Raw genomic sequence first — 7,710 nt, forward strand, 5'->3', positions numbered from 1 at the left:
ACAGCAGGCTGATTGTTCTCACCTTCCCTCCCTCCTCCCCTTTGGAGTTGTGTATTTCATATTTTTTGCTAGTCATTCAACTGGCGGGAGCGGTCGCGCACGGGCGGGAAGACGGCCGCGCATGCGCGGTGGGCGTGCCCTGCGTGTCGACCGTCCCGCGAAGCTTATTTCCGGTTGGTGGGGGCTGCCGCGGACGTCACCCAGTCGTGAGAACAATCAGCCTGCTGTCCTCGGAGAACAACTGCTACAGGTATGTATCATACCCTTAGTTATTGTAGATCAAAACGCATACCTAGAGGCCTTAGAATAACCAAAGCTCCAACTATGTTCTTAGATAATCAGTCATTTCTCGACAAGTGGTGTGCAATTCTCAATAAATGCAGTCTTGAACTTATGATTTTAATAGCTGAAACCTCACAATCAAAAAGTAAAGCATTACACAAAACTTTGGAACCCAAATTAACTTCTTTACACATTTTACACTCCAGCTATGACACTATATTAAAAGACATAAACACAAAGGTAGAAAAATTCAAAAGAGAGACGAAGGAAGTAAAAAAATGGCAAATTTAAAAGGGATGAGGCAGATTATAAAAGAGGATCAATTTATCCCTTTTCTAAATCCAGACCATATTTTCAACATACAAAACCTATAAAGCAGTCCATTCAAAGCAATGTCAGGTCCTTTCAAACAAATACAAATATTGATAATGCATACATAGAACAGAGATGCAAAAGAGTAAGGAGTGACTCGGGATGAGTACACTTCTCCTATTGGGAGCCCTATTATGAGTCAGAATCCTACAAGAACTTCAAGACATTCAACTGAACTTGGCACCTCGCTGCTGGTCAGCCAAGAATTCCAAACCAACTCTTTTTTAGAGGAAATGTGGAAAAAAGACAAGATTTCCACCACAACGCCATCCATTTCATCCTCAAGATCATTACACTCAAAGAGGACGGGGCAGGGGATGAGGAAGAGGACAGAACCTATATTCACGGGCAGTTCAGAACAGAGGTCATCATCATTATCTATACCGCCAGTAGAAGTATCCATTCCCATCTTCAATCTTTCCCAATATACACCAACAAAAACAGAGCTATGTATTCTTCAAAAGGGCTTATCTTTTGTCCCAACCAGTGGCTATAACGCATTTCAAACACGTGTAGATCTCTTCAAATTTAATCACAAGCTCCAGATAATACATGCATTTTCTAACAATCTGAGTACAACCCAAGAGGTTTCAGTAGTTAAAAAACCATTGACTTGGATTCCACCAGGTCCAGTGCACCCACTTATCAATGCTTTCAATCTGTGTGTGGAAAGAGAGCTCAAAAAGGTAGAGAAGAATAAAAACCCGCGATACTACAACACCACTATTCCTGAATGCAATGCCATTAAAGATCTTTCATTGAATACTTCAATCGTGATCAAACCAGCAGACAAAGGTGGAGGAATTCTGATCATGGACCGAGATAAGTACATAGAAGAAGTACAGAGACAACTAGATGATCAAAATTTCTATATTCCTCTACAAAGCGACCCTACAGACGAAATTCAGAAAGATATATCCGAAGTTATTAGCATCTCCTCCAAAATGGGCTTTCTAACTCAGAAAGCAAGACAATTCTTACGGGTCACACATCCAGTTATTCCAACCATTTATATACTTCCGAAAATACACAAATCAACCGATAATCCACCTGGGAGACCCATTGTTTCAGGGAATGGGTCCATTTTGGAACCATTATCTATCTTCGTCGATTTTTTCCTACGTCCTTTTGTTCCAGTCATTCCATCATTTGTACAAGATACCACTCATATGATCAACATTCTACAGAATTATGATGGTCCACTAACAGACACCATCATGGTAACCATGGACATTGAATCATTATATACAAACATTCCTCAGCTTGAAGCAATACACATTATTGAAGAAACATTACAGAAAAGGAAAACCCACAGAAGGATACCCAATCATTTGGTTTTGACTTGTGCAACTATAGCATTGACCAAAAACTACTTTCACTTCAACAATATATATTATCAACAGATCAAAGGCACTGCCATGGGTGCGAGCATGGCTCCAGATCTAGCGAATCTGTATGTAGGCAAATTTGAAGAAGAATTTCTCACTCATCATCCATTCTCTCAGCACATAAAAATCTACTGACCTTACATAGATGATGTCTTCATACTTTGGCAAGGAGATGAGGAAACGCTAATTTCATTTCACCAATGGCTAAACAGCAAGGATCCAAATCTCAAATTCACTTTAGAATATGACAGAAATCAAATTCATTTTCTTGACCTTTCCATTACTAAAAATGAGTATTTTTTTAAACTAATATCTATAGAAAACCTACTGACCGCAATATGTTCTTACACTATTCAAGTTACCATAATTCCAGTCTCAAGAGTAACCTACCATTAAGTCAGTTTCTCCATTTACGTCGACTCTGTTCAGATTTCGATTACTTCCGTCACCAAGCACAGACAATGAAGGACAGATTATCGGCTAGAGGATATCCACCTGATCACATCAACAAAGGACTAAACAGAGCACTAGAGAAAGATCGCGCTGAATTACTGCAACCTTCAAAAAAGAAAAACACACCAGATATTGTCTGCACAATGAAATATTCATTTTTGGCCAAACATATTTCACACTCCATCAGGAAACATTGGCACATCCATGAAGGTCTGGAATGTTTTAAGAATAAAGAATTAGTGATCGCCTACTCCAGAAACAGAAATGTAAAAGAACACCTTGTACCTTCCACATTACCAGATGTCACCACAGCATTACCGCCACTTGGACACCAAAAATGCGGCCACTGCAGTGTATGTGTCCATTGCATTGAAACCACCACTTTTGTACATCCCATTACCAATAAATCATTTAATTTGAATCAGACTTCTGACTGCACAACTTCATCTGTTGTATATATCATTATCTGCCCTTGCCCCATGCTATATGTTGGAAAAACCATCAGGGCAATAAAGACAAGAATCATTGAGCACAGTGAGCAGGGACTGTCTTTTTGTGTATGGTGTACAGCGCTGCGTATGCCTTGTAGCGCTATAGAAATTATAGATAGTAGTAATAGTAGTAGGAGCTGCATTAAACGAAGAATTGAATCTGTAGAACTGGTATTCAGCTAAACATTCCATCTCAGACCTCAAATTTTTAGTCTTCAAGACTTTTATGAAAAAAATGGAGAGGAGGCGATTTGGACAAACGTTTACTTCAGGAAGAACAGAAATTGATTTTCAGTTTAAAAACTTTGACCCCAGATGGACTAAATAATGAAATCGACTACCAACCATTTTTATGAACATTTAAATAAATCAAACATTTATACCATTCCCAGATTCACCAATAGTCGCAATTATCTTTATATCATCCCTTCTGTTCATCTTTTTTTATTTTTTATTTTTATTATTTAATTTTTATTTTTAACTCAATTTTCACTCTTCATCGTTTTTTTATTTTTAATATTATTTTTTAAAAATCACCTTTTATTATTTTATTATTTTTTCATTGATTTTTTTGTTCTTTAATATTAATTTATCCATTTTCTAAATATATGTTCATCTTTTTAGTACCATTTTTATTTTTTCCATTTTTAAATTTTCTTGATACTTGGGTTCTCTGTATTCTGTTTCATTTCTATCAGTCACTCATGAGTGTAACTTTCTCAGACCTGCCAAGTCTCCAGCATTTGGCTGGAGACATTCCCGCCAAAGCGGGAAAGTCTCCTGTTGAAACATGCGGCGGCGCTAAGCTCCCTCCATTTCCTGCCACTGCTGCTTCTCCTGTTGAGAGTATATGTGATTGTTCCTCCCTTATAATTGTGGTCTAAGACAAGGAATTAAGTTCATTTGTTATTTGGGAGATTCTAATTTCCTGTAATATATTTTCCTTCCTGATTTTCATGTTCAAGATTGTAAATAAATAAAACTTGTAAAATTTTAAATATCAATAAATAAGAATTAAAAAAAGAAAGAAAAAAGACTGACTTTTTAAAAGAAAGAGGCAGTGGTCTAAAGCCATGTGGGTTTGAGTGGAAGACCTTTTTTACCTGATTCTCTAGTTCTGTCTTATGAAAGAAGAGGAAACCGTTAGAAACAGGGCCTCTTAAGCCATTTGTGAGAATACCGGTTAGAATTTGTTTAAGTGCGGTTCAGGCGTGATACTGCCGGTGGCCACCAGAGGGAGCCCCACCATGGAAGTCAGAATGAAGTCATATTTGCTTCCTGCAGCCAGGCAGCAGTTCCACAGGGTCGGACAGAAAAGGTGAATCTCTCCCCTACTGGGGGGGGGGGGGGGGGGGGGGGGGGGGACCCTGACTTTTGTTCAGATAGTTTGGAGAGGTTTCTGCAGATAACTGTCTTGATGGTTTCCACGACCGGGACACCTCCTCGACTGAGAAGCTTGCCTGACTTCGGAGAGCCATCCCTGGGCTCCCCGAGAGGGACCTACCTACCCCTCACGTGTGTCCACTGGGGGCGCTGGTGAGTGCTCCCCGGAAGTCCAAATGAGGACTGGATTCATTCCAGGAGGTCAGACTGAAAGCCTGGGATGCCCCTTCCAGAGGGGGGACCTTGACTTTTCATTTGACAGGGTGGAGAGGTTTTCTGTGGATTACAGTCTTGCTGGTTTCCACGACTGGGATACCTTGACTGAAAAGCCTGTCCAGGCTCAGAGACACCTCCATGCGGCTCGTCCAGAGGGGCATTGGTGCCCCCCACCCCAGCAATTGGACCTAGATGTGGAGGGCATGCCGGAAGCCCAGCTAGGGGTGGAACTCGCAACTGGCACTCAAAGGGGAGCTCAGGGAGCTGGTGTCCTGATCCGGCATGGGCCTCCCTTTTGCCCACAGAATGCCAAAGGGCGGTCCGGTAGAAACAGGGCCTCTTAAGCCATTTATGAGAATTCCAGCTAGAAATAAGTGTGGTCCAGGCGCAATACTGCCGGTGGCCACCAGAGGGAGCCCCACCATGGAAGTCAGAATGAAATGAAGTCAGAGTTGCTTCCTGCAGCCAGGAAGGGGACAGCCGCATCAATGCTTCAAATGTGGATCTTTTAGACATTTCTCAATGATGTGCCCCATAAGGCAGTGTGCAAGATGTGGAAGCAGAGAACATGAGGCTGACATCAGGTGCAATTTATGTGGAGTGATGGGGCATCCGTTTAGTAGGTGCCCAAGAGTGGCACATTCTCGGGGGGATGAGGAGGGGGAGGAAGAGGTGGAAAGGGAGGAGTAGAGAGAAGGGGGGAACAAAGAGAAGGGGAGAAGAGAGAAGGGAAGAAGAGGGGAAAATAGATGGGGAGGAAGAAGGATGAGAAAAGGTAAGGTCTAACAGGAGGAGAAGAGAAAGGGTAAGGGAAGAAGGAAGAGAGAAGGAGAAGAAGAAGAAAAAGGGAAGAGGAGCAGGGAAGGAGAAGGAAGAGACAGAGGAAGGGGAGGGAGAGAAGGGAGGTGGAATAGAGGTAGAAAGAGAGAGCATAGGTTTGGGTGGGGGAATACAGGGTGAGGAGGAGCAGCAGAGAGAGAAGGAGGCACAAAGAGGAGGAGATGGAAGTAAGGGGTGGGGGAAGACAGGAGGAGAAGGAGACACAGAGAGTGGAGGAGATGGAGGTAGGGGGTGAGAATGTGGAGGGAGAGATGGGGAAGGGGAGAAGGGAGGGGGAGAAGGGAGGGGGATGGGAGGAGGGGGAGAAGATGGAGGGGGAAGAGCTTGAATGGATTTTTGGGGGAGGAAAGAAGGAAGGAAAGACAGAAGAGGAGGAAACAATAAGAATCGACAGGGGAGAACTGTGGACAGTGGCAACCATAAATGTGGCCAGTATTAGGACGGAGAAAGCGAGGGCACTAGTTTACGAAAGTTTGGGGAAGGAGAAGGTAGATTGTATCTTGGTACAAGAGACAAGGGTGAAAACGATACAGGGAATGAATAGGGTGAAAAGAGAATGGAAATGGGGAACATCGGTGTGGACAATAGCTAGGGAGGAGTATGGGGTAATAGCAGTGTTGTTTAAAACCCAAAGGGTAGAAGTAGAGAGAATAGTGGAGTTGGCAATAGGGAGGTGTATGGTGGTAGATGTGCAGATAAGGGGAAGGAGGGCCAGGATCATCAATACGTATGGCCCACAAAGGAAAAAAGAAAGGAAGGACTTGGTGAAGAAAATCAGGCCGTATTTATATACGGGAAGACAATTAGTGTGGGGAGGGGGGAGATTTTAATACAATAGGGAAGGTGCAGGATAGTTGGGCGAAGGCAAGAACGGTGGGATATGATGGGACAATTTTGGAGAAAGTGATTGAGGAGGGGGGTTTGAAAGATGTGGGGGAGGAAAGTGGGGGGGCGGAATTATACATTTAGAAGGGGAAATTGTCAGAGCCAGATAGATAGGATTATAGTGAAGAAAGAAGAGGAGTGTGGGAAAATGTGGAGTAAGGAAGTGGACTTTTTGGACCATTGTATGTTGTGGGTGGAAGTGGGGAGAACGGATGGAGGAGAAAGAGGGAGGGGAATATGGAGGATGAGGTCAGAGTGGATGGAGGAAGAGAAGGAAAAGGAGGAATTTATGGCGTTTTGGGAGGACCAGTTAACGGTGAAGGAAGGATATGAGTCATGGGCGAGATGGTGGGAAGAAGTAAAACATAGGATAAGAAGGTATGCGCAAAGGAAGGAAGGAAGGAAGGAGGAGGAGACAAGACAAAATTAGAAATGGCCTTGAAAAAGAGGAGAGATAGGTTAGTGGAAAAGGGGAGAAACGATGGGGAGATTGAGGAGGTACAAAGTCAGATAGAGAAGGTGCAATACAACAGGTGGGAGTCACTAAAGTATGAAAGGGAGTGTGGGATACTGATTTCTCCGCATGTGTTTGAGAGTTGGAGGGCAAGGGAGGCTGGAAGAGGCATGGGGGAGGTGAAGGATGGGAAGGGGGAGAGAAGGGAAACCAGGGAGGGAATAATGGAGACAGTGGAGGAATTTTATGGGAAATATTTTGATAAGAGAAAGGAAGGTGGGAGAGATAAATGGGGTAGATACGTGGAGGAAACACCAGAGGGGGGAGGGGAAGGAGGAGGAGAATGAGGAGTGGACAGAGGAGGAAGTGAGGGAAGCGATAATTTTAACAGACATTTGAAAAAGAGGTGACACCTGTATTGGTACAGGTGTTCAGGGAGAGTGATGAGAGGGGGAAGTTACCACGGTCCATGGCGGAGGCAGTATTAATATTGGTGAGTAAAGGGAAGGATAGGGAGGATTTGAAGAATTGGAGACCAATTTCGCTATTAAATGTGGATCGAAAAATCTTGGCTAGCATGATAGTGAAGAAAACGACAAAGGTAATGGGAAGGTACTCAGTAGGGCACAGGGGGGTGGGGTGGGGGGAAGAGGAGCGATAGAGGCGGCCTTGACAGTGAGGGAAGCAATAGAAGCAGGAAGGCGGATGTCGGCAGGGGAAGTGAAGGTGATCGCGTTAGATCAGGAGACGGCATGTGATAGAGTGCAGAGAGATTATGTGTGGGAGGTGATGAGGAAGTATGGGATAGCAGGAAGATGGATAGCAAGGGTGAAAAGCAGGGTGTTTTCCACTAGAGAATGGGTGGAAGGGGAATAGGGTGGAGGTAAGAACAGGAGTGAGGCAGGGATGCCCATTAAGCCCGTTGTTATACGTGCTGGCGATTGAC

At 43.7% G+C, this 7,710-nt stretch overlaps 1 long non-coding RNA gene across 1 annotated transcript in view; it reads left to right on the forward strand.

The window, feature by feature from the left end:
* The first annotated feature begins 1,275 nt into the window (after window positions 1–1,275).
* LOC115460229 overlaps window positions 1,276–7,710 on the forward strand; it is an 8,888-nt gene continuing 2,453 nt past the window's right edge. Inside the window, exons 1-2 of the long non-coding RNA XR_003940425.1 lie at window positions 1,276–1,286; window positions 5,350–5,360. This is a non-coding gene — a long non-coding RNA (uncharacterized LOC115460229). The remainder of the gene's footprint in view (window positions 1,287–5,349; window positions 5,361–7,710) is intronic.

Source organism: Microcaecilia unicolor, chromosome 1, assembly GCF_901765095.1.
Source record: "Microcaecilia unicolor chromosome 1, aMicUni1.1, whole genome shotgun sequence".
Classification (NCBI taxonomy): Eukaryota; Metazoa; Chordata; class Amphibia; order Gymnophiona; family Siphonopidae; genus Microcaecilia; species Microcaecilia unicolor.